Source organism: Aythya fuligula, chromosome 7 (assembly GCF_009819795.1).
Source record: "Aythya fuligula isolate bAytFul2 chromosome 7, bAytFul2.pri, whole genome shotgun sequence".
Taxonomy (NCBI): domain Eukaryota; kingdom Metazoa; phylum Chordata; class Aves; order Anseriformes; family Anatidae; genus Aythya; species Aythya fuligula.
The window spans coordinates 16,476,920-16,502,729 of NC_045565.1; the positions used below are offsets into that span (position 1 = coordinate 16,476,920).

Sequence of the window (25,810 nt, forward strand, 5' to 3'; positions counted from 1 at the left end):
ATCCCTGCCCTCAAAGTCTTTCTGTTTATTTTTTTTTTTTCTTCTTTTCAACCCTTTCTATTTGCAAGTTGATAGTAAGGAGGTGAAAAGTGCAATTCTAGTCCTGTGAGTCCTTCGTTTCTTTTGCCCTTAACCCTGACAAGCTCCTGGTAGCTTCTAAACTTAATCTTTGCTGTGATGTTAATCTGTATCAGAAACAGTTTGAGGGAAAGGAGCTTTTTATTCACCAGGGCATAAAAGGGCAAAATTAGAACAGTTTTTTCTGTTTAGCAATGCTAAATGCTGCCTGTCTGCTTCATAATAAATTTGTTTTGTCATATATTAACAAGTAATAAAACATGAAGATGAAAAAAAAATTCTCTTGAAAATACTGCTGAATCTATTTGGGGATTAGCAATAATAAAAGATTCAGTCTCATAAGTCTGCTGTCATGGGAAGAAAGATATGGGACTAACGGTCATAAGGTAGGCAGGTATATATCAAGGTGGCTTGGATAAAAACCTTAAAACTGATGAAAAATGATTACTTTGTAAGGAAATGATACAGGTAATCATAATATCATCAGAGATAAAGTAGCAAGTTGGTCTGTAAATGTAACAGACAGATTAAAGTATTTCAGTGTCACCTGAAATTTCCCAGTTCTCCAGAGTATAACTCAGGTGATAGCTCAAGCAGTTGTTTTTCATATAGACAGAACAAGAAGGCAATGGGCTGGGAGGAAACAGAGGCACACCCAAGTGAGATGCCTAAAGTTCCAGAGCAAGCAGTAAGAAGTCTTAACTACAACAGAAATACTTTGACACCCACTACAACCAATACTTACTCAAATATGCAGCTTCAAAATCTATTCCATTTCTTGTAACAGTTGTATCGATGCCACACATACGGGCAGAAAGCCAGGCACTGTGGAAAACAAATGAAGAACATTGTTTTTCTTCAAAAAATGCTTTGTTTCATGGATTCTTGCATGGTGACACATAACATACAGACCACCATTTTACCACTGTACCCTGGCTCAACCTGCACAGAGACTGGTTGGAATTTGAGAGAAATTTCTCTCACAGGAGAAAATTCTCCTGTGAGAGAAAATAAAAAGGGTTTTTTTAGATATGTAAATGGAAAAAGGAGAACTAAAGAAAACATAGGGCCGCTCCTTGATAGGGAAGGTCTCCTCACAGACGATGACGTAGGCAAAGCAGAGACGCTTAACGCCTTCTTTGCCTCTGTCTTCAATGTCGATGATGGGCTTCGGGACCCAGGGTGCCCTGAGCTGGAGGACCGGGACGGTGGGGATGACAAACTCCCAACTGACCCTGAACGTGTGCGGGATTTGCTACTCCACCTGGATCCCTACAAGTCCATGGGTCCGGATGGGATTCATCCCCGGGTGCTGAAAGAGCTGGCGGATGTCATTGCGGAACCTCTATCAATTATTTTTCAACGATCCTGGGAATTTGGAGAGGTCCCAGTAGACTGGAAGCTGGCAAATGTTGTGCCAATTTTCAAGAAGGGTCAGAAAGAAGACCCTAGCAATTACAGGCCTGTCAGTCTCACGTCAGTGCCTGGTAAAATCATGGAGAAGTTGGTTCTTGGACTCATTGAGGCGCACCTGGGGGACAAAGCAGTTATTGGTCCCAGCCAGCATGGGTTTGTGAAGGGTAGGTCCTGCCTAACTAACCTGATTTCCTTTTATGATAAGATCACCCGTATGGTGGACCAAGGGAAACCAGCTGATGTGATTTTTTTGGACTTCAGCAAGGCTTTTGACACGGTTTCCCATAGGATCCTACTGGACAAAATGTCCACCATACAGCTAAATAAAAACATCATACGATGGGTGAGCAATTGGCTAACGGGCAGGGCCCAAAGGGTTATGGTAAATGGAGCTGCGTCAGGCTGGCGGGCGGTCACCAGTGGGGTCCCTCAAGGCTCCATTTTAGGGCCGGTACTTTTCAATATTTTTATAAATGATCTGGATGTAGGAATAGAGGGTATTTTGAGCAAGTTTGCTGATGACACCAAACTTGGAGGAGTTGTTGACTCAAGTGAGGGCATAAAGGCCTTACAGAGGGATCTGGACAGGTTGGAGAGCTGGGCGATCACCAACCGCATGAAGTTCAATAAGAGCAAGTGCCGGGTCCTGCACCTGGGACGGGGAAACCCTGGCTGCACGTACAGACTGGGCGATGAGACGCTGGAGAGCAGCCTAGAAGAGAGGGATCTGGGGGTCGTGATAGACAGCAAGTTGAATATGAGCCAGCAGTGTGCCCTGGCAGCCAGGAGGGCCAATCGTATCCTGGGGTGCATCAAGAACGGCATCGCTAGTAGGTCAAGGGAGGTGATTGTCCCGCTCTACTCTGCGCTGGTGCGGCCTCACCTCGAGTACTGTGTGCAGTTCTGGGCACCACAGTATAAAAAGGACATGAAACTGTTGGAGAGTGTCCAGAGGAGGGCTACGAAGATGGTGAAAGGCCTTGAGGGGAAGACGTACGAGGAACGGCTGAGGTCACTGGGCCTGTTCAGCCTGGAGAAGAGGAGGCTGAGGGGAGACCTCATCGCAGTCTACAACTTCCTCGTAAGGGGTTGTCAAGAGGCAGGAGACCTTTTCTCCATTAACACTAGTGACAGGACCCGCGGGAACGGGGTTAAGCTGAGGCAGGGGAAATTTAGGCTGGACGTCAGGAGGGGGTTCTTCACAGAGAGGGTGGTTGCACACTGGAACAGGCTCCCCAGGGAAGTGGTCACTGCACCGAGCCTGTCTGAATTTAAGAAGAGATTGGACTGTGAACTTAGGCACATGGTCTGAACTTTTGGGTAGACCTGTGCGGTGTCGAGAGTTGGACTTGATGATCCTTAAGGGTCCCTTCCAACTCAGGATATTCTATGATTCTATGATTCTATGATTCTAATTTCCTCTCTGGATGTCTTCTTTGACTAAACAGCTGAACAGGACTAAACAGCTTATTTGCGGGGACAGTTTCCATTGAAGCACTTTTAATTTAGGAGTTTTACCCCCTTGCTTAGAAATCCCTACAACTGGATATTTGATATTTATTGTTTGTATAGGTATGAGATTGGGTTTCTTACACCCCTCTAAAAGGGCCAGTCTGCCAGGGCTACCCTGAGATTTTTTAAAAATCATGCTAATGGCATTGAGCTGCAGAAGTCATGATTGAGTACTTCCCCAACCATTCTGCTGAAATGGTTAGAGAACATTTATTATATGCCCTATTTAATGATTAAGATGTATCCATAACTCAGTTTTGTGATTAAATTTAAAAAGTGTTTAAGTTCCCAAAAAAAAGACTGAAAATAAAAGACTAAATTAAAAATAAGTAAATAAATAAGAAAGACTAAATAAAATAGATCCTCAAACATGCAGGAAAAGGTGAATGCAGAAATAGGACAGTGCTCTCTGGTGGTGTAGTTTCAAAGTTTTTGCATACAAGGGAGACGGCATCATTCAGCAAGTAGGTCAAAGGACTGGGTGTATTCCCAAAGCACTCTCTGGTTCATAAGATACTGTTGGACAAGAATTTTTGTCTGTGTGTCTCTTTATCTCAAACCCTAAATGGGGACTGGAAGTGGCAATGTGCTCGGAATAAGTATTTATGATTACAAATTATTACTAATATTGCTGTAGTTCCTACTTGTAAGCTAAGAGGATCCTTCAGTTTTGGTAAATCAGCTTAATGAGGCATATAGCTCTTCTTTGCCAGCACACTTTCAATCTTAAATCCTGTCAAGCAGGATTTATGTGCTTTTGCTTCTAGTACAAAATGGGAAATCTTACACTTCACTTCATAGAACAATTCAGACAACTACCATCTTGCTGTTTATACAGTTCAAAATATTCGCAAGTTTAGTCATTGTTCAAACTAATGCTAAAAGTGACAAAAATCGATAATCCAAATTCTGTCACAAAAATCATTGGTACATCTCTGTTAATTTCAGTGAGGCTTGCAGCTAATGTAATCAGTGCCGAAATTTGTCCAAAATGATCAAATATTTAAGAGAATGTAAGTAACTGCTTCTGCTCTTTGTTTTCCTTGGGCTATGATGTAGACTCAGGGGAATCTCCTATGTCAGAGAATTATTTATATGGGGAATAAGAGGATTTTATAAGATTTAATTACAGTGGATTTCCGCAACATACTGGAAGCTGCAGAATGGAAACTCAGTCACCTGATTTTAAGCAGGATCATAGTAGTCACAGACAAAAAAGACCTAACAAATTATTGAGCCCATCCTCTTGTACGGGCAGGATACGGTCCCCTCTTAGACTATGTACTGAACTGATTTTATCTTAACCTCATATTCCATGGAACGGCAGCCAAGAATGTGTTTAATAGAAAGGGGCTGACCCATGAAAAAAAGATTGGATAGAATTTTGTGACATTCTTCCATTTAGAACAAAAAGTTCTTACATTTGTAGTTATTTACAGTGTCATTTTTAGGAATACTATCTTGCAGTTTCCAGACTCTGAAATGTGTCTCTCATGTAACACAACTTGTATGATGAAGAACTCAAGTCATACTGAAAACACATAAAAAAAGTAGTGCATACCTTTAATGTAGAAGAAAGGTGCTCAACGGATTTCAACGTTACTATCCACAAATATGCACTGATGTGTTTTAAAATCTATCTGAAGTTATATCTGATGGCATAAATTGTAAGGCAGGTAGTGGCACAGCTTTTCTGTGTTGAGCAGATCTTCCATTTGACTGCAATGTATTCCCTAATCAAAGGTTTTGCATCTCATAATAGACTGCCTCATGTGAGCTGCTTGCCATTAGTGGTGATGATGAAATAATTTATACAACTAACATCTGGGAATTACATTTGATGCTGTTATTGACAGAGCATTTAGAGGAGATGGCTTTGTCATTAGGCTTAGGGACTCTCAGATAAAATCTCAAACAGTTTCAGGCTGTTAGTAGAACATGGCTTTGTCTTGTTTGGCTTTTTAAAATCATCCTGTGAATACATAGCATGCATTCATTTTGCATTTATGTGCATACAAAATGGTACATATTCATTTTACACACATACAAAATGTATGTATACATTTTACACATTCACACCTCTTCTACACTGTGCGGGCATCAAACAGCGAGCCTGAAAACAATTGTTCTGCTATGGAGCAAAGAGGTTTACACGTGGCTGTCCCTGCACAGGGAGCACTGATTTGTGGTGCAAGGCTTGCACATTCATTGCACTAAGGCTTTTTTCCTCCTACATAGCTTGTCCTGCCAGAAGTATATGCTCTCTTCCACACAAGACTGACAGCCACAGGTGTGATCATCTGGCAAACATCCCACTTCCAAAGGACTGTCCCTTGGCACAGCAAGCTGCTGTGAGCACTTCTCTGGCAACTTACGGGGTCCACAGCTGCCCATCAGCAGCTTGTACGCTAACTCCTCTTGGATGCGTATTAGAAAAGTTTGCAAGCCAAACTGCTGGCTCAGGGCACATTAATACATTTATATGCAATCTCCTCCATGCCAAAGTCCTCAAATTGCAACTTACAAACTAGCTTAGACAAGTTGTGCGGTCTGTCTTGGAGGTGTGCCTGACTAGGACCACAGATAAGCAGAATTTGCAGACACATGCAGAAGCAAGATTGCACACATTTTGTGGAACCTTACAACTTTTTTGAACTGCTGAGTATATGGGATTCAAGACACTTAATTATATTCATGGCATCATATATCCACTAGTAGAAGTATCTTAAGCTAGCATAATAAATTAGTAGCGCCTTTGCGCTGCAGCTCTTATTCTCTATGTATTTAACAGAGGGATTGTCATCTTCTCTCTGATGATCATCTCCTGGTTACAGTAGACCATAAATGATGCTCTAATGAGTCCAAGTACTTGCTCAGATATATATTGTGCTAATTAACATATGCAGCAAAGGGGAGAGAACCACATAAATCTCCAGAAGGAATGCTTCTAAGGGCAACCTAAACTCCAGTCAGATTTAAAAAAATCTCAGATGTAAACTCTCCCTTTAATTTTCAATTAAATGTTTTAGAAACATTACTTGTTACATATCAAACCTTAAAATGTGTATTTTCTATTTTTTTAAGAAAACATGCAGGCTGTTTTTCTTTTTTGTTCTGATTAACTATAAAAAAATGTGCAAAGTTTTAGTTTTAAAAATCTGTTCTTAATTTAAAGCAAATTCCATCTGGTCTAATTTCAGAGAGAATTGGCACAGATAAATTTGCAGACAATGACCACTCTCCTCTAAAAACAAGAAAAGGTTAGAGGTATAGCTCCAGCCAAAGTTATAATGAACATTTTCAAAAGTCCACAGTGAACAAATAAATGTGTAAAATAAGGAGAGATTAATTTATGGTTATAAGTTATTATTTTAGCATCAAGCCAAAAGAGTTTTTCTTCTTTGCTTTTCTAACAGGACTTACTGGGAATGCTTATTTTTTGGAAATCTGAACAGGGAAGGCATGACATTATGAAAGGCTGATAAATGTCTAAACCCTTCCCTGGCGCAGACATGAGCCAAGGGCAGCACTGCTGTTTCACTCCAGGTCCCTACATTTGGAGCTGGGGAGAAGAAACAATACATGGAAGGCACTGAGGAATGAAAAAGGCTACCCACTAAGCAATGCTTTGTTTGTACCGCAAAGCATTTTTTGCATAACATCCCTCTACACAAAAGGGTAAATAAGGACTCTCCAGACTTTCCCTTCTCACTGGGGAAAGTTCCTGCCTTGAGCAGCAATCTCATTATACATCACTCACCACAGGGAAAACAAAGTGGCCCCTGGAAGGAGAATGAACAGAAAAATGAGAAACTGCCTGTTGGCCAGCCTAAGGACAATCTGTGGGCCATATTGCACAGGACCTCCCCTGCTCATAGATGCTGTACAAATTCAATTACACTGAAGAGCGCTTTAGTCTAACTCCACGGTGCCTGGCTCAGATGAATAATTACTTCCATATTCTATTATAAAAACAGCCATATTTTAATGGGCTGGAAGCTAGCATGGATTCAGGGCTTCATTATATCTGCTCTCTCTAAATGTTTCTCTTAATTATCTTTGGTCCCCAAGAGAGGGTTGGGGCCTTCCTTAGTTGCTCTCTCTACCAATATGCTTGGCTTGATTCCCAAAGCAAAAGACTGAAATGGGGTATAAAGTCACAACAAATAAACAAGTATCTTTCCAAATGCATAAATATTTTTTTGTATTATTTCAGTAGTGCTAGAGATGTCATGTTACCAATACCAGACACCCATGCATACCGTTCTAGTACACTCTAAGTGCAGAACAAAAAGTAGTTCCAGTCCTCCAGGCATACCTTATGCACCTGGTACACTATTGAAGGTATATATGAATTACCTGAAGTGGGAAATTCTGGCATACAGAAACACATCTTTTAAATATATACCATTATGCATTAACTCATTTCTTATACGTAAAGTGGGGCTCAGCAACTCATTATAAAGAACTTCTAGAACTTACAGAATTGGTGGCATGGCTCTGAGGACTGTTAGAGCATCTCTGAGACCTTGGGAGCACTAAAATACAAGAGCACAAACGAAAGTGCATTAGCCCTCATGTCTTTAGGCTTCTTTTTGAGTAATTAATTACAGTTTATCCAGGTGGGTGTAATACTAGCATGGAGATACAACTATTTGTGGAAACATGGACTGTTCAGGGACAGTCCACTCATTTTCAGTCTCTCTTCACACAAACAGTCCTGAATTGATAGGAAATGAACTTCCTCCAGTGGGCTTGAAAAGTATTTTTGGTTATCCCCAGAACTACTGCTGCCTGAGGTAGCGTTTTACTGGTACGCTGTGGCAGTAACAGGTAAATCACATACCACAGCCAATGCAATTTGGGGAATGTGAGCTTAATATTAATCTTACACATTGTCTAGTACTTAGAAAATCAAACCACAAACGTACACAAGAACTTATTTAAATTCTCCCGGACCTTGTGAAAGTCGAATTTACGCCTGCATCACTTGAACGGATGCTGCTGCTGCTAGGGCTCTAACCTGTGAATAAATCCAGCTCTAGTGCTGACTACACCCAAACTTTTGGTGTAACTGGACGTTGCGGCCTGCTCCCTTCGGCCAGAGCCGCGTCCCACAGCGCTCACACACGGCGCTCCGCAGCCCTTGGGGATTACACACAAGCTGCGAGCACGCTTATTTTCCCCCCGGCAAGAAAAAGGCGTTTGTGCCCGGCAGCTCTATGCAGCGAGCTCTGCTGAAGGCCCAGCTGTGAGGGTCAGGCTGCCCCGGCCGTGACAGGAGGGGACGTGACAAGAGGGGACCCGCTGAGGGGACCCGCGGCCGCCGCCCCGTCCTGAGGGCAGGCGCCCGCTGCCCGCCGCCCCGCGGCGCTCTCGCGAGAGGAGGCGGCCGCCGGCGGCGCGGCCCGGGGCTGTGGCAGGCAAATGGCGGCTCTCGCGAGAGCGCGGGCGCGGCGGCTGCCCGTAGCTATAGCAGCGGGAGGAGGGCGGCCGGCGGCGGGGACGCGGCGCCGCCAGGTAGGGAGCGGCCGCCGCCAGGTGGGGACCGACCGCCGCCGGGTCCCGCTCGCCGCCCCTCAGCGGCTCCCCGAGGAGTTCCCTGCTCGGAGACACGCGGAGTTCGCCGCCGCCTCTTCCTCCTCCCCCTGTCCCGTCCCCTCGGGGGTACCGCGGAGCCCCGGGGGTGGCGGCTCCCGGGGAGATCGGGAGCTCCCGGGCTGGCGGGGAGGCTCTCGGCTGGAAGGCGCCGCTCAGCTCCGCTGCCCTGCTCGCTGCAGCGCAGCCCGAGGAAGGCGAAGTATGTATGATATTTTTTCCTTTAAAACCAGCAGTTTTTCGCTTTTCCAGCATTTCATTTCGTTTGAGAGCCTCGGTTCGGCGGGAGGATTACGGGTGGGGATCGGTGGGGATTAGCGGGGATTACCGCCCTGCCGGTGCGCGCACACCTCCTGTTGGGCACCGGGGCTGCTGCCACACGGGACAGGGGCCCGGGGAGATTTGGGGGGTTTGGAACAAATTCTCCCTGTTACGGTCCGTGGAGACAGCATGCGTGCCAAATTCGGGGCAAAATAACCATGCAGTTTGAAATAATGAAGTTTGTAAGGAAAACAAACCCCTCTGGGTTCGCGCTGCTCTTCAGGCTTTGGGGCGTAAATCCCAGGCTGAGAGGGTTTGTGCTGCAATTTACCTGAAGTTCAACAGCAGTTTCGGGAAACAACAGCAAGGTAGAGCAGCGTGCTTATTTCTGGGAAGGAAAACGTTGCTGTGCAGAGAACAAGTCTCTTGAGTTAATATTTAACTGGAATGTGACAGCTCTTAAAAATAATGACCAAAAAGGTATTATGGACTTAAAAAATAAAATAAAATGAATGAGTCTTTAAAATCTATTCTTATTTAGAAAGTGGTAGAAATACTAATACTTGTAGTAGACAGGCTACTCCTTAAATTCTGTTCCATCACTTAATCGAGAGTATGTCTAATCAAGCACGCTGCGTGTCGTTCATGCAGGATTAAACAGGAGGGTTTTCTGCCTCTGCTCTGTGGTGCCAGTCAGGAAGCCACGGGGTTCTTGGGGTGGGGTATGGGAGAAGGGTGGGCTTCATTTGTCCAGTACAGGTATCTTAGAGAATTTAGAAATTTTACTGCTGATGACTGTGAAAGCATTTCAGTTCATCTCTTTCAGTCAGTGAAGGTAAAATTATATTGGTTCTCCTCTCTGTTCTGGGTTAATAATCTATTTTGGTACTGTACTCACTAGTTCATTAAACAAGGGTAACGGGAATTTAAATCCTTCTTTATCCAGTCCTGATGTTGTTATTAGGCATTAAGCCTTCTTACGCGAATTTTCATGAAGAGTACCTAAAAGAGAAAGTATTCTTATTTTTCAGTTTTTGGCGCTTCATAAACAGTATTACTTAAAGATAGGTTGTATCCCCACCGATCAGAATTTAGGTTCCATTGTATCTGAGAGCTGGATAAGCATCGATAGGAAGAACTGCTGTCCCAAATAATGTGCAGTGCAACTATGCAAAGTGCAGCAGGTGATACAAATGCAAACTGAGGCAGGAGGATGAAAGAGTAATAAAAAGCCACAGCTATTCTTTTTTTGTGTGCATGACTTACTGTTCATAAAGAATAAAAGTGTGTCCTGTAATGGACATGCTTATTAACACTTGCAGAAGTTATTAGTTGTTTCAGTTTTTCATGTAACATTCTGAAATGTAAATTACTTAAACATTCTTCGGTTTCCTAACATATATTCCCCTCACATTTATTCAAACATTTTTTTTTGTTCACTGATATTCCACTTCTTGCCTTTGTCTAAACTTGGCATTTTAACTTTTCTTTTTATCAGTAACAGCTGCAGTCACCCTTCCAACATTATTGTGTGTTTTCATCACTCAAGTTCGTTTCTTGGCACAGATACGCAGTACTTCATGGCAGAGAGGAGCAGCAAGAATCTTGCTACTGACTGTCAAGGAATTTTGATTTGTTTTGTACAAAAATCTCTCCATTGTTCCTTTTAACTGCAAGTGAAATAATAGGCTTAGTCTTTAAAATCTGGTCTTTATCTGTAGGGAGCCTCCTTTCCAAGGCTTGTACCCTGTGCGTGAGACTTCTGTGAGAAACAACATCTCTTGGCTGCAGCCTGGACAGTTTTTAAATGATATTACACAACATGTAGGTCTCTTGACAAGCAAGTTGAGCAAGCAGTTTATTCCATTTCCATCTCTTCTGTGTTATATCACTTGATGCATGGGATTTCTTGTGCTGTGTCCTGGTGAAGTTAAATTCTTAGGGGGATCTCACCAGGCCTTGTCTGTGGGACACGGGAGAAGTGTTTAGCTGAAATAGGGTCTCGCTTAGTTACGTGACTTTAATTTTGTAGCAGTGGACCACGTGCCATCTTCATGACCCCTGTGGGTCCCTTCCACCTCGGGATATTCAACTTGCTGAATTTAGGTGCAGTCACTCAGCTGGGAAGTAAACTTCTCATGGCTTTCTTAAAGTTAGTGGAAACGTTTTGTTTCTGGAGTTGTTGGAAAAAGGAAGGAAAAACTTCAGTATGTTAGAAACAACTTAGTAGAAAACAAGAAGGCTGCCAGGAAGAGAGGAGGCTATTTCATATGTTGATTTTTCAGCACTTTACAAGATTTGTGAGCTGTCTGTATTTTGTTATGGTCTTTAATGTACAGGTAATGTTTTGTGTTCACAGAATGTAAAAATTCCAGTAGACTTTGTTGTGTGATACCCTAAATATTTGAAGTAAAGGCGATTGTGAAGGTGCTACATTAAAACTTTGTGTCTATTCACTTCTGTAGCAGTTACCATCCAGTAAACCTGCAGAGCACTTTCTGCGACTGTTGTCAAACTACTAAGATGCAAAGGAAGAAGGGTTTTGAGGCTGAAAGCTTTTTTTTTTTTTTTTTTTTTTTTTTTTTCAAATTATGAAAGCATGTGGAAAGTTATGCACTGTTCTGGACTAATCTGCAAATTTACTAACAAAGCTGTGAAGAAATACTTTAAAAAGTGAAGTCCATGTTGTTCCTACAAATGTTGTTTATATGTTTTGGCTACAAATGCATTATAACAAAGTGGATGTTAAAGTTGGGATGTTCCTTTCAGAGAGCACTGACCAATTTCTTCGTAATCTTTAGACGTAGGAAATACATCTTTGAGTGAGATATCCAAAGAAATCTTTATGCAACACTGAAATTTTAGTTTCAAAGCATCCATGTTGGTATGTCTTCTTCCTTGCCTTCTTCAGTATTAAAAGCCCTTAACACTGTCATAAAGAGGCAGTTATATTTGGGTGTCTGAGAGGCAGAGGTTGTCTTTATCCATAGAATGATGTGCTACGGTATAATTTTCACCATTCCTCTGGCACTCCCTGCTCTGGAGATGGGGCCAGAGGAAAAAAGGTTACTTCTCTCTCTGTTCAAGTTTCAGTTACTTTGCCGGGTGAAACTGTTTGCAAAAGTGCAAATTATAATGGTGAGTTTTAAGTTTGGTGAGAGCTGCACTAAGCCTGACAAATCAATTTGTAAAAGCCAGAGCTGTCGGATAGTAATAGCTTCCTTCATTACCAACCAGTTTAGTTTTGAACCAGTGACCCAGAGGTGAAAAGCTCATCATTCCATTACCCGCCCTCTGATCTATCCATATGTTCTCTTGTTTAAAGTCCATGTAGTCCTCTTAAACACAACGTGCAGTAAATATCGAGCATCCTTTGCACTTGTGAATGCTGGAACACTGTCCATTCCAATTGCCTGCTGTGCATGTGAGGACACTGAAGTTAAATATAGCAACAATTTCTTACACTCTCTGGCTTTTCATGAGAAACCCTCGTACAAACCCAACCATATGGTAAAATCCAGCATTATCTTAAAACCATTAACAAGGAACCCATTGCTACCATTAACAGGAAAATGAATCCACAGTGCTAAGTGGCATCCTGGGAGTTATTAATAACCTCAGGCTGCTGCTAAGAAAATGAACGTAAATGAAATACATTAGCAGCTGAGTCATCACACCAGCACTTCTGCATGCTCTATACAGGTTTGTATTTATCTATGGAGGCTTTTTTCAGAGCGTATTATTGTTATTGTTGCATATCAGCTTTTTTATACTCTTCATTGAGTATCTACAGTGTGCTCAATGCTGTAAAAGCAGAATGGGGAAATGACTTCTATTCCATAGATCTCATTAAATAAATTCTACAAAATGTTTGAAATATGCGGATAGGAGAACGTAATCCATTTCCCCATTCATTCTTAAGTAAGGTGTTTCTAGGCAACCCACTTAATGGGAGGAGGTCAATAAATTTAATACTTGCCCATGTTATTCTCATTTTTAAGGCTATTAAAACAAGTTACTGTTTGTGGGTCAGTTTCAGTGAACTGCAGAAAGAATGAAATTTACATTCCTCTGTATTTCATTTGTGTCTCTTTATCTCCTTATCTCTTTTCCTCCAGTCTTTAACCCCACTGTCTTCCATAACAAGAAACAGTGTTGTGGACATCCTGTACTGATTGAACTGCTGACAAATCAAATGTGTAAGGGGTGAATTTTTCTACTTCCCCCTCACCAAAATTGCAAATTGGTTGTTTTTCCTTTACCTGACCACCAATTTTCATGTAGTCTGTAGGAATGTAATTACTTCTGTGATTTCTTGTTTCTTATTTCAAAATGTTGGAAATTGGATAATGGATTAAAGAGGTGTTGGAAGAAAACTGATACCGGTCAGATGTTTCTGCAGGCGAGAAAAATGTAATTTGCTGCCTCATTTATTACTGAAATGAGGCTTATATGATCATGCTGTCTAACATTTCCTTTGTCCCATTTGTTTTCTCCCTCTTTTTTGGTCAGAGCACCCCCTTTAGAGCAACATCTTCCTCTCTTGCACAGCATTTCTGGTCCACAAGCTGTGATTAGTATCTGTTCTGTCACTTTTTGCCACTCCTTTGCATTTCACTCATTTTTCAAGGCTTCTGTCATTAAGAGGACATTTGACATTTTGCTTTTATTTTTTTCAGTCAGAGGAATACGGTTTTTAAACTTCAGACTTAAAACTATGAATGGTTCCTTCTTCTGAATGTCTCTCCAAGCCTGAAATGATACCATTTTATGTTGTGGATAAAACTTCACTGAATTGTAGTTGGCTGTAAAAGTGTGCCAGGCCATGAACCACAGTGATCTTTTCCTTAATTATTTTGCAGTATGTCCTGGCTTGTTATGTTCTGCCAGAATTCATCTGATGTGTGGATTTGGTCAAGCTTGCAGTCCTCAGATTTGAAGGCTGGAATTACTTTCCTGCTTTTGGAATTACTTTCCCCTGTCATCTGTAGCAGTTTGAATTTTTGGAGCTATAAAGCTCAGCTGCTTTCCCCGCCTCCTTAAATCGGGACAGTGAATGTGGGTTTATTGTAGGCATCTATTTTTAAAAAGTAGTTAAGCTCACAAAATGGTATAAACACCTCTTAGCACAAAGACTTTTCTTTTTTTTTTTTTTATGAGTATGTACATTGCAAATAAGCAGTATGTAATTGCTGTTCCAAAGGTTAATTATACTAACGGCAGAAGCCGTATAGTATAGGTTAGTAAGGTAATAAATAAAAAATGATCACGGATTAGTGTCTTGTCTAGAATTCTCTTTTATGATACAGTTTGGCTCATTCACGTTTATACAGAAGCACGCATTGCATACTGTGTGGGGGGAACAATTTGCAGATGAGATGTCTTTGGGGAAGAGGAAACTGCCTTTTATTTCTTTTTTTTTTTTTTTTTTTTTTTTTTTTCCTGTGCACATGAAACTTGATTTGGCATTTCACACTCTTGAGCAGAGACCAGCTAGCTTGTTAATTCTAACAGTTGGTAACATGTAAACTAGTATTTGTAGCAGACAATGTAATTCTTGTATGTTACACTTCTATGTGATTTATTACATTTTGACTTTTGAAAGTAATGAATGGGCTAAAAATATAGGAGTGATTCAGATGTGGGAGACTGTTTGAAGAGGAGGATTCTCCTGTAAGTATTTCCACAAAATGTTAAAATAAATATATTCTGGGAAATAGTTAACCAATGAAGTGTCGCATAGCATAGCAAAACACTTTCTAATCCTCCTGCTGGTGTTCCTAGTGGAATGAATTTATAAATGGATCAATAAACAACAGCTAATGCACATTGGTACACGAGCTTTGCTATGACATGGAAACAGGTTAATGTCCTCACTAGATCTGCATGTTATTCAAGAAAATAGGTCATGGAAGGGAAAGAAAATAGGAATAAAAAATGTTAATTGTATATGTTGCCTGTTCTCTAAAGTTTTTTCATTATATTCTACCTGAGATGTGCAAATAAACACTGCAAAGTTTCATAAAACTTGCGATTAATAAAGTATAATGCTCTCTGTACTCTGTGTTCTCTATTATGAATATTATTATTGTTAGTAGCAAATCTGTGCAGTCCTTATAGCATAATAGATGATATTTGGAGAATTCATGTCAATATTTTTGAATTTTTTTAAATAAAAAATGATCTTTTTTCTTTTTTTTTTAAAAAAAAAAAAAAAGGAGATGCCAATAAAGAACTTAGTTCCTTTTGATTCCGGATACTATGTAGATTTGAAATATAGATTTCATTACCCTTTTAAAAAGGGAAACAGTGAAGGATGCATTGTGAGCCTGACAGTGCTGCAGAATGAACAACAGTTTTCACTAAATTGCTGTTTTTAAGGTCCTCCTAATTTGTTTAAATTCTCTAGACTAGACACTAATTTTTCTGGAAAGGCTTTTTAAAGCATTGTTTGAAATGCTGCTCTTAAAAATGCATTGGTTTAGGAAAGAATGGGCAGGTAGAGAATGTGACCTTCCTGTTAGCAGAAGGGTATTTATATCATCTACTCCTTTCAGATCGGTAGGTTTCAGACTGTGGGTTTGGTCTGGAACTAGTCATCTTTTGAGAAGAAATACATTTTGGTGTCTAAGTGCCTTTTCTTAAAGAAAAGGACTTCTTTTCTGGGAGACATAGAAAGGTAGTTAAACTTGGTAATTTAGTTCTGCAGTCAGTCCATTTACTGGTATTAATTTTCAGTTGTATTCGGCAATATCATTATCACATAAATCAAGCTGTGCTACTTCTCCATTGCCTTTCTTGGCTTGCTTTTTGCTTGTAGTCAGTTCTCCTCTGCCTGTCTGTCAGCTGTCACAGCAGCAGGCTGAAAAGATGCCTGGGCAATTTCACTGTATGCATTCCTCTTGCTGGTAGGAACTGATGATGTTCAGAGACAAAAGGTGGTGGAGTCCTGTCAGCTCTACCAGAACAGAGAGCTTTTCTGTGCTAAGGGTACTGAGTGACATTTTCAAGTTGAAGTTGCGTTGTCTGACTGTGTAGCACTGGGAATGCTTCTAGGTAGAAGCAGCAGTACTGGCAAGATCTTTTTCAGGAAAGGTATATGTGAGGTTTTTGTTTTTGGGGAGAAAAGGTGGAAAATATGACTCCTGCAGTTTCATTCCCAACTGAATTGCTTCATTCTGCTGTAAAAGATACAGCAGAATTTTCAGCATCGGGTAATTTCAAGCATCAGTTACACACTTATATCACCTTTTTCTTCTGATAAAGGAGTTTGTGTACTGTTTGTACAGGAGTTAATCCATTGATAATGACATATCAATCCTTTAACCTTTGAGATACTGTATCTCATGTATGCACAGTAAATCAAAAAGTATGTAAGATTGTTTGAACAGGAATCCAAAGCTTAAAATAAGATTTCTAGTTAAACATAAAATCTTTAAACAGCCGTGCATGCTTTTGTAATTTGGATTTTCACAGCAGTAAACATGAGATATCAGTCTACGTTGTTGTACCTCAGACTTAGCTGTGTCTGGCTGGTTTGAAAATGGTATGCTAGTTGTGGTGCTTTTTCCTCATGTCTCTACCCTTCTGGTTTATTTTGATGGTATCACTACAGAAGTACAACAATACTGTAGGTTGTTTGTGGGCTTCCCTTCCTCTTCTTATTCCTGCTTGTCTGGAATTAATTTGAATAATGACATGAATGCTAAATGCTGGGGCCCATATTGTCATGCTAAGAGGTGAATTAATTACTATATACATGTTGTGTGGAATTGCTAATGGCTGTGGATGGCCTTAAATATTTAATCCACTCAAATTCCAACGCTTACCTCAGTATAACAATGGCAACGCAGTTCTTGCTGAGCTCAGAGTTTTCAAAGGCAATTCCTGGTCTTCTGCATATCAGATTGTCACTACTGTGTGATCCCTGCCCCTAGAGCTGATATGGGAGTGCCAGTAGGTCTTTATCTGAACTAGGACATAGCAGCATCTTCATTTGTCCAGTCACAGAGATAACCTCATTTGGTTTGAGAAAACCACTCCTAATTAGGCAGTAGGAACTTAGATCAGGAAGCATGCAAAATATTTTACAAATTTATGAGCATAAACTAAAGCATGATATGTTCCAACTGGTTGTAAGAAAATTTTTTTTTTTTTTTTTCCTCTTTTAAGACAATCTTGCATTTTACTGAGAGGTGGTACAGTCTCCATCCTTAGCGGATTTCAGGAACCAACTGGGTAGCTTGATCTGATCTCATGCTCTGAGCATGAGTTTACAGTAGACACTTCCTCTGAGGTCCTCTGTAGCCTTAATTATTCTTTGATTGTGATTTACTTGTTCATCACATTCTTCTTTGGCTTTCTTATTACCGAACAGCATGAGCTGGTCGTTTTGAGTGCTTGTTAAATTCTTTCCTGAAGAACAGAATCATGTGAGACTGGAAAATTAGAGGCACTGGCTCGGGAAGAACAGAAGTGCTGAGAAAGTGTTGTCCAACTGTCCTGAGTGGTGGCTGAGGCCATGGACAGATTAACTCCTGCCTTGAAGAATATTTCTGTGAGGATTTAATGTAGATTAAGCTGTTTTGCACACAGATTTAACCAAACTGTGAAGTGTTCATGTTCTAGTTCTTAATAAATTACAGAGGAACCTGAGTGAGCAAACCATTTCTGTACAAGAACTGGAGGTTTCTGACACTTGGAACAAAATACCATTCAGGATAAATTCCAGCTGTTGGTAGGATATACCACAACACTGATACAGTGCACATAAAAATTAGAGCAAGAGACTCAGCACAACGCTTCTCCTAATAAAACTGAGACACGACTTATCTTAGGAGACCTATCTTAGGAGTTCAGCACAGCTTTTAAGCAGGGAGTCACCAAAGTACTATAAATATGTGCCTGTTGCTGAGCTTGTTCCTTCCACTGGCTGTTTTTTGGTGTTAATGTTATAAACAAAGGCAAAAAGAGGCTAAAGATAATTTTTGTTTAATTGCAACCAGTTTGTGGGGAGACCTAACTGCAGAAATGTTCTGAAAGCATAGTGCTAGCAGTTCCTTTGCACTCCTTTTCAGATAAAGGAATTTAGATTTGTATTTAGAAACTAATATAATCACACTATGAAGACATAAATTATTATAGCTTTATGAATAGGTTAATTCCAGCTGGAAGTTACAGAAGGGGTTGGGAAGGAAGAAACCTTACTTCTCCAGTAGTGATGTTTTTCTTAATGAAACTTGTCCTAGATTCACCTGAGGTCAGTTCTGTTTTAAGGACCCATTTTACATTTCAGTGTTAGCCTTTGGTGCTGGAGGCAGATCAGGTAGTTGGTTTTCATTTGGGCATTTTTAAGGGCAGCTCCAGGTTTGGGGCCTGTCTTTGCAGAGCTTTTGGTGCTGTGTGGCTCTGTTCTGCATGGGCACTGCCACACGCATTGCTCTGCGGTGGGTGCTGGCAAGGCTTCCTGCTGGGAACGCCGACTGTGGTCAGGTAGGCAATAAATAGAATTTTAGTGTAGAAATTATTGTTTAAAACTTCCTGACTCTGCTTTTTCCTATTACTTAGGTGTGTAGTCATGTGGTTTTAATATTTCTGCCAAATGCAAAGGATATTTCCTTTGTTCTTAAAGTTAAAAAAAAAAAAAAAAATAAAAATCCAACAACCTAATGAATGTAGAGGAGAGTATCATCAAACTAAGTGACAACAACCTGTAAAGAGAATTTGGAAAAATTCCTGGTCTTCTTCAGGAGGATGATAAACCCTCAGTCCATTTAATGAGAGAGAGGATTTTACTTTGTCATAGGTTCCCTAGCTCAGGACTTGAAGGCTGTTACGCTGCACAGATCTGTCCGTAACCATTCAGCTGACAAGCAGTTGTACTTTCTCGGAAGGAGCGCCGTGTGCCACGAGGTCCTTCTTGAACAAGGAGCCTGTTTGCAGCAGTAGCTGATAGGTAGCACTTCCCACTGCCCTACAGAAAGATTTTCTGTCCTTATGCTTCCTGAAAACTGTTGGTTGTTTTTTCCAATCAGCTTTCAGAGATGATTTTATTATTGATCTAGTAAAAAGATAATAATATTAATGGAGCACTGTGCATGTAAGCCTAGACAGAACTAATGCTTCATCACTTGAATTCTGGCTTTTGAAACATGGGCAGTTGTACATTTCTATAATAATAGGATTTTCCTGAAGAAGCTAATGGTGAAATAGGTGCATGCATCAATTTTTTTTCTCTTGTCTTTGCTTTTCAGAATAAATTATACCTGCAAAATCTAATTACTTAGTAGTTCTTGAAGTGCTCAGCACTATTTGCATGCTATAATTATCCAAATCACTTTAGAGAGGGAAAACAATATTCTTCTGTCTCAACAGCATTTACTTATGTGTTGATTTCTGAATTTGAAGGGAGAGGGGGAATTTGAGCATTTGTGTCTGTTTGCCTGTTATCTGCATTTTTCTTGGAAAAATCAATGTTAAATGCAGTGCCTTTCTCCAAGCTTACTTGGACTTAATGTCACAACTTGTTTATCTCCTTGCCCTGTTGGCAGACTCTTTGAAGTCACGGTTTTGGAAATTGGAATAAGAAAACTATACCAGTGCCAAAAACCGATGTGACATTTTAGTAAAGAAACATGTCTTCCTGAAGGAAATACCAGCATCTTTGTGTAGTTTCAAGGCAAAACAGTTTTGGAAATTCTTTTGTCATCAGGGAAATTTTTCCTCTGTTTCTCTAGGATTTCATCAGTATACATGTATACTGGTACTGGAGAAATTGTTTGGATTTTCAAGTAGGATGATGTAGAACAGCACTTGTCTTCATGGTATGTGTTCTTCTGCTTGCACAGCTGGAGTAGTCTCTGGTACAGCCAGAAGTTTCTCTGGAGAGAATTCCTGTGACATGAGCGGCTGTTGCAGCCTCAGACTACAACACGAGACTGGAGAAAAGGGTATTTTAATGGCCACAGTCAGTCCTGTTTTCTTGTGCTGTGTAAGCTTCTTATTTGGGAATTGCCCATGGAATGAAGTAACAGGAAAATGTGTTTGCTGGTACTGTCTGGCTTCTGGATGCAGCCAGGATGCCAGCATTGAAAGATTTGTGTTCAGAGTGATGTGGGTTTTGTGTCACTCAGCTGCATATATAGCTGTTATGTTTTGGTCAGAAATACAACTCTGCCTAGTAGCAGACCAAATCAGGTAGAATTGCTGGGCAAAATATCAGCATGCATCTTTGAAATGGCATAAAATTGCAAGATGTACTAATAAAAAGCAACAATGCCTGTTACTTAAGTAACTGGGAGATAAATTTCCGCACCTTGTGTGTTTGCACTTTATACAGGGTCTGCCTCTTTTAGGAAGCACGATGACATAGCTTGCTTACTCAGCTCCTCCAGACTCTTTGAAGTGAGGTGAAGAAAAATGCAGGGAAAAACACAGAACAACTTGTGTGGTATTCTTATTCTGGTAGTAGTCGATAAGGGGGCTTGGGATTCTCTTTCAGCTCACTTATTTTACATTTCTGAAGCTTTGAACTTGTACCACCCCATTTTTTTTCCACTGGCTGCCTTCCAGTATCACTTCATTTTCTGCTTTTATGGGGTTCTGTCCTCCTCCTTGCCCTTAGTTTTATGACAGAGTTGTAGCTGATCATTCTGTTAGTTTAGGTTTATGCTTGTTGCTACCAGGGTCCATATACTTGAACTTCATTTCATCCTTCCTTTATTGTCTTTCTGCATTGGTGAGCTGCTAGTTGGCAACAGGGAGAATGGTTAATAAAGGCAGAAACTTTGCTTGGGGTCCCTGTCTGGTTACCTCATTGAAAAATTCGTTCTTTGCCTGAGTCAACTCCTTGTTATTCTTCGTCCCTAGAAATCAATTGACAATTAATTCCTTGTCTTAGCTTTTATACCTTTTTGTTTGCTAGTTAGCTTTTTTTCTTCTCCAAGAAGGGCTTTTGGCTAGGGATGCCTCATTCCTACTGGCCAAGCTGTATCAACTGTGACCTAAAGAAGTACCTAGAGAAAGATTATAAAAACCAAGGCAAGTCTGGAATGTTTCTTCCATTGTGTCTTCTTGTTGTTTGATTTTTAATCTTTCCAATGGGCAGTAGTTTAGGGATATCCTGAACTGAAACCTGCATCTAGACAGTAACTTGCAGTTGTTTCTGATGGGCATGTGCTCCATTAACAAGCCTAATCTTTTTGATGCAAATGGTGTTTTTCCCTAATCACCTTTCTGTGGTAGGGAATTCCACAATTTGTGATGTATCGTCAAGTTGTTTCTTTATACTTGTTTTTAAGCCTGTTACCTCATGACTTCTTTACTTCGCAGATTATTGTGAAATAATGCAGAACCACTTGTAATTTTATAGGACGGGAATCAGGAAAACAGATCTAATTCTTTTCATTTATTTTGCTATATATTTTTTGTCTCTGTTTGAATATTTCTGGGTTGCGGTGGCAAGAATTATGAGAGAGCCAACCTTTAGAAGTGTAGTGGCTTTATGCACAAAATACTTGTTAATTTTCTGTGCTCCAGGAAGGTCTCCATAAGGTCTGTATACAGGACTGTGTGATCTATGGTCTTTGATGCAGACACGTTTTCGCACGTTTATCAAAAGTGTTCGACTGCGGCCTTGTTCTCTGTGGGGGAGGCCAGCCCTTACTGGGAGTAAATTTGTGCCTAATGATCCCGCAGCGCTCTGTGGGGTGGCACAGCTTTTTAGGTTGCTGGTGGAAGGTGGTTTTAGCGAGACAGTATGTTGTCTAAGTTCTTCTGTCTTTGCCCTGGCTCCAGATTAATTCTTGCTGTGCCCAATTAAGCAGGGATAACGAACATCTGTGTCTGCAGAAGTAATAACACTGGCAAAAGTTGTTTACTCAGTAAAATATAAGCACATTTTTCAATAGAGCTATGGACAAGATCTAATTTTCATAAATGCAATCAGTTTAAACTTTGCAGTTTCAAAGTATCCAGCTTTTAAGTTGCCAAACTGTTGACTCATCTAAGGGGAAGTAAATACAAATGAGAGCAGGTTGGCACCTTCGGTTCCTTGCTAAGCGCAGGCTCTTGCATAAGACAGGAGTATGCACTTTGTCATTTTGCTTCGTAATGCCTTTAGGTTCAGCTTATCTGTTCAAAGAACAAGTATGGGTGGGTTGATATTATGGAAAAGATGACAGCACTTAAAATTTTAGAGGAATGAGAACTGGGCCAATACAGCGTTAGTTTCCACTGTGTCTTTATTACCTCAGCTTCCATTCCAGCTTTCACTGTAAAATTGTGCCCTGCTGTTATGCAGGCTGAAATCCGATGGAATGAGAATCGGCTGCTTTCTATGGCACTGCTACATTGTTTGTTGGGATGGACGTTCAGAAACAAGGCTTTCCCCGGCGAGCTGGTGTCTGAGGATTTACTTGTCATCTTTGCTATGTAAGTAGGCAGTGTTCCTTTTACTGTTTGAAATTTCAAAGTAATTGAGATGAGCTCATTTCTCGGCATATTTTTCACCTTTTGGTTTTGTACCGTAATTCTGTTTTGAGTCTTTCAGTCCAGTGATTACAACAAATTTTCCTTTGGTAAGGTGCTACAGGTAGGCAGAACGGATGAACACAGAGGCTTGGCTTGTCAGAGGATGTTAGTGCTGAACCAGGAATAGATTTCAGGCGTTCTGGCTGTTCCAGTGCTGTTACATCCCCGGTTCAGTGAGAACAGCATCCAGATCTTGCGCTGTCTGCCTTCTTACAGAAATAGTTCTAAAATCTGTTAACTTCTTCTTGTGGGGAAGAATGAAGTTCTTGGAGGATGTGCGAAGTAACATAATGAAACTGCATTACAATGAGTTCTTATGAGTTAGCAGATAATTCTGCTAACGTCTCTTAAGAGCATATCTATACACAAGACAAGATTAGATTTAATTCAGAAGCTGACCTGCATATTTCAGTCTTTTCAAGGTATAGATTAATTAGCAGTGACTACTTCTTGTTATGGGTTGTGACTGCATAGACAGGATGAAACTAAGCTACAACCAAGTGTAATCAAGCATTGTGAATACAGCTGAATACAGATAGTAGTACCCATTCCATTCCTGTTAGAGAGTTGTTAAACTAAATGTGTATTTGGACTGAATTACAGTGCTGTTATGAATACAGCAGAGAAGCTAATTGTGAAGTAGATAGTGAACGAGATAGGAAAGAGCTCTTATGTTTTTCCAAGTTAAAAGATAATGTTAGGAGCCTGCATCGGTGTCTTTTTTGTTATTGTTATTTTTAATGGATGGAAATAGCTGTGACATGAAGCAGCAGTGGAACTCAGATCTGCAGATATGCCTCTTACCACGTTAATTTTCCTCAACACATTATGTTCTTGAGTTCCCGGTTGAAATTATTATGTTATGGAAGTAACAGAAATTCATCTATTTCATTTAAAAGAAAATCTAAACTGGTTGTTATTTAGTGTCACTTTCAAAATGTACTGAATGCCAGCCTAGTGCAAATTGGCCAGTACAGTGCTATCTAACAGTGATTAGTGTTCAATGTTGCTAGCAGGATCCATAAAAAGAACAGTTTCATTTGTAACATTCCTACTGGTTTCCAATACATTCATTTTTTTTTTCTAGTGTGCCTCTAGCGCAAAAGAAAAAAACAACACACCAAATACCTCTAAAATCCTATCAGTGAAAGCCTGAATACTTGTCCTTATAACATTGCTTCATTTGTCAAAATGTGGTTAGCTGTAAATCAGTGAACAGTTGCAATGTAAATCGTTTTTGGTTAGCATATTATCCAAAACTTCCCTTGAGCATCTATGCTCAATTCACTAGTAGTTTATACTAACACATTTTGCTTCTCAGCATAATTGGACTAGAAGTGCATTAGTCAGTTCACACACTTGAGCTGATGGTCAGTGTCATGTTAAGTCATGATAAATCACTGTTTTAGCATCATTCTTATGTGGTGGGCAAAACAGTACGTCTGGAATGGCTTTTTCCCTCTTTAAAAGCATCAGTATTTGTACTATTATCTAGATTAAATGAGATAATTCTCAAAAGTTAAATACTAAATTACCATCTTAACCTACACAGGTAGTTTTTTTCAGTCTTTTTCTTTTAATGTTAAACTTGTTAGATTCTCTGCTTTTTATGAATTATTATCATAAAATTATACAGTGTGCCAGATGAACTTTGGACACCCGTTAGGGGATTTACTTAATGTTGAGATGCTTTTGTTATCCTAACCATTTTTATTAATTTACAACTGTATAAAGCTATCATACTTATTTTGTTATGTATGGCTAGATAGGAGATTTTTTTTCAGTGAGGGGAACAACTAGAAGGTTATGAGTGTGCTTAGTGTACACAGAAGATAACAAACAGTTTTCTGTTTTGTGTAATCATTGTATAACTCTTGTGAAAAGGAAATAAACAATTTGGGTGCATGATAAATACCCTACAGTACGCTTAGGAGAACGTAGGTATTAGTCATCTGGCAAAAATCAGCAGAGCTGCACCAGAGCTGCTGCTGTCTTTAAACTTTTTCTTCTTCTTGCTCTTTGTTGCTTTTTTAAAATAATGAAATCAAACATTTAAATCTTAAGTTGCCACATACCCATGTTCTATAATAAGACTCTATTATTATGTAGTTAGATTTTGGGCAATGACAGCAAGTTACATTTCTAAATGCAGTGGTGTAACAACGTAGGAATGTACTGAAGGCGCTCTGGTTTTGTGCACTGGGCTGTCAGAATAAATACATTGCTACAGCCAGAGTATCTGAAGTATCATCAGTGTCGGGTTGTAATCTGGTTTGTATTTGCAATCCTTTCTTTAGTATGTGTGTATGTGAATAAAGCCTGGCTGTGGGTGCCTAGTTAGGTGTACAGGGATGTTCTATGGACACAAGCTATGCTGCAAATGGTCTGCTAATTGGGCTGCCCTGTAATTGGGCTGGTGTGGCTGCAGCTCTGGATTGCAGAGCTCTGGTTCTGTTAGTTTCACTGCCTTAATGCAGACTTTCTCTGGATGGCCTTTGAACTAGCAATTGCCACCTGGGCTGGAAGTACCTGCTGCTTGCTAAACCTTTGTGTGGGGCCTGTGCTGCCTGCAGACAGCTCTGCAGCACTGGTGCTTCGTGAGCAGTCCTTGCTGCTCGGTGTTCCTAGCTGCCTAAATATGCATGCCTCCGATGTGACTTTTATTATTATTTTTTTTGATAGGCAGCATAGTCATGTAAGATGAATGTGAGGCATGTACCATGAACGTGTTCTCAAAACATTAGCAGAAGAGGAACAGAAGTGAACAGCAGTTAGCACACGGAGAAAATAAAAAGCACAGAGGACGTTTAAGATGGATGGCAAGTCTGAAGCTAGCCTTCTGCATACTTCTTAGTATTTGGGTAGGTTGCTAGGTTGTACCTGATGAAATTCATCCTTTGACATATTAAAAAACAAACAAACAAAAAAAACACACCACCCACCACCAAAAACATCCAAAAATTCCAACCCTCTTCCCCCCCCTCAGTGCCCAGAGCTCCTAGTACCACTAGCTGTTATCTGAGATGCTGGAAGATTTGAAAATGAACAGGGCAGGCAGGGAAGGAGGAGACAGGAGATCACAGATTATTCTGTCTTCGGTGTTTTGAAAAAATCCTTGCGCAGAATTCTTGCACACATTATCAGGCTTTGAGAGACAGCAAGAACATGAGTCACAACCACCACAAATATAGGAGGAGCAGATAGTTGTGCCAGTTTAATTTTCTTCTGTAACATGATAAGATCCGTGAATTGACGAGAAAAGAGCAAACATTAGTATTTTAATGTTTGTGAGGTCTCTGACACTGTTTCATGCAATAATCTTATAAAGAAGTGAAGAAACACGTCCTGAAAGGAAGTATGGTAGGGTAGGTGCGAGATGTGGGTGACTGTGCCCGGTGGGTGGTTATTAATGATC

At 40.4% G+C, this 25,810-nt stretch overlaps 1 protein-coding gene across 2 annotated transcripts in view; it reads left to right on the forward strand.

Moving 5' to 3' along the window:
* The first annotated feature begins 8,758 nt into the window (after positions 1-8,758).
* The window catches only part of USP54 (ubiquitin specific peptidase 54), a 98,354-nt gene continuing 81,302 nt past the window's right edge, over positions 8,759-25,810 (forward strand). Inside the window, exon 1 of one of the 2 annotated variants that reach the window (XM_032190970.1) lies at positions 8,759-8,806. The gene's annotated coding sequence lies outside the window, so the exon portion shown is untranslated. Of the gene's footprint in view, positions 8,807-22,227; positions 22,297-25,810 lie in introns of those variants that run through there. The other variant, XM_032190969.1, reaches the window with a different exon arrangement.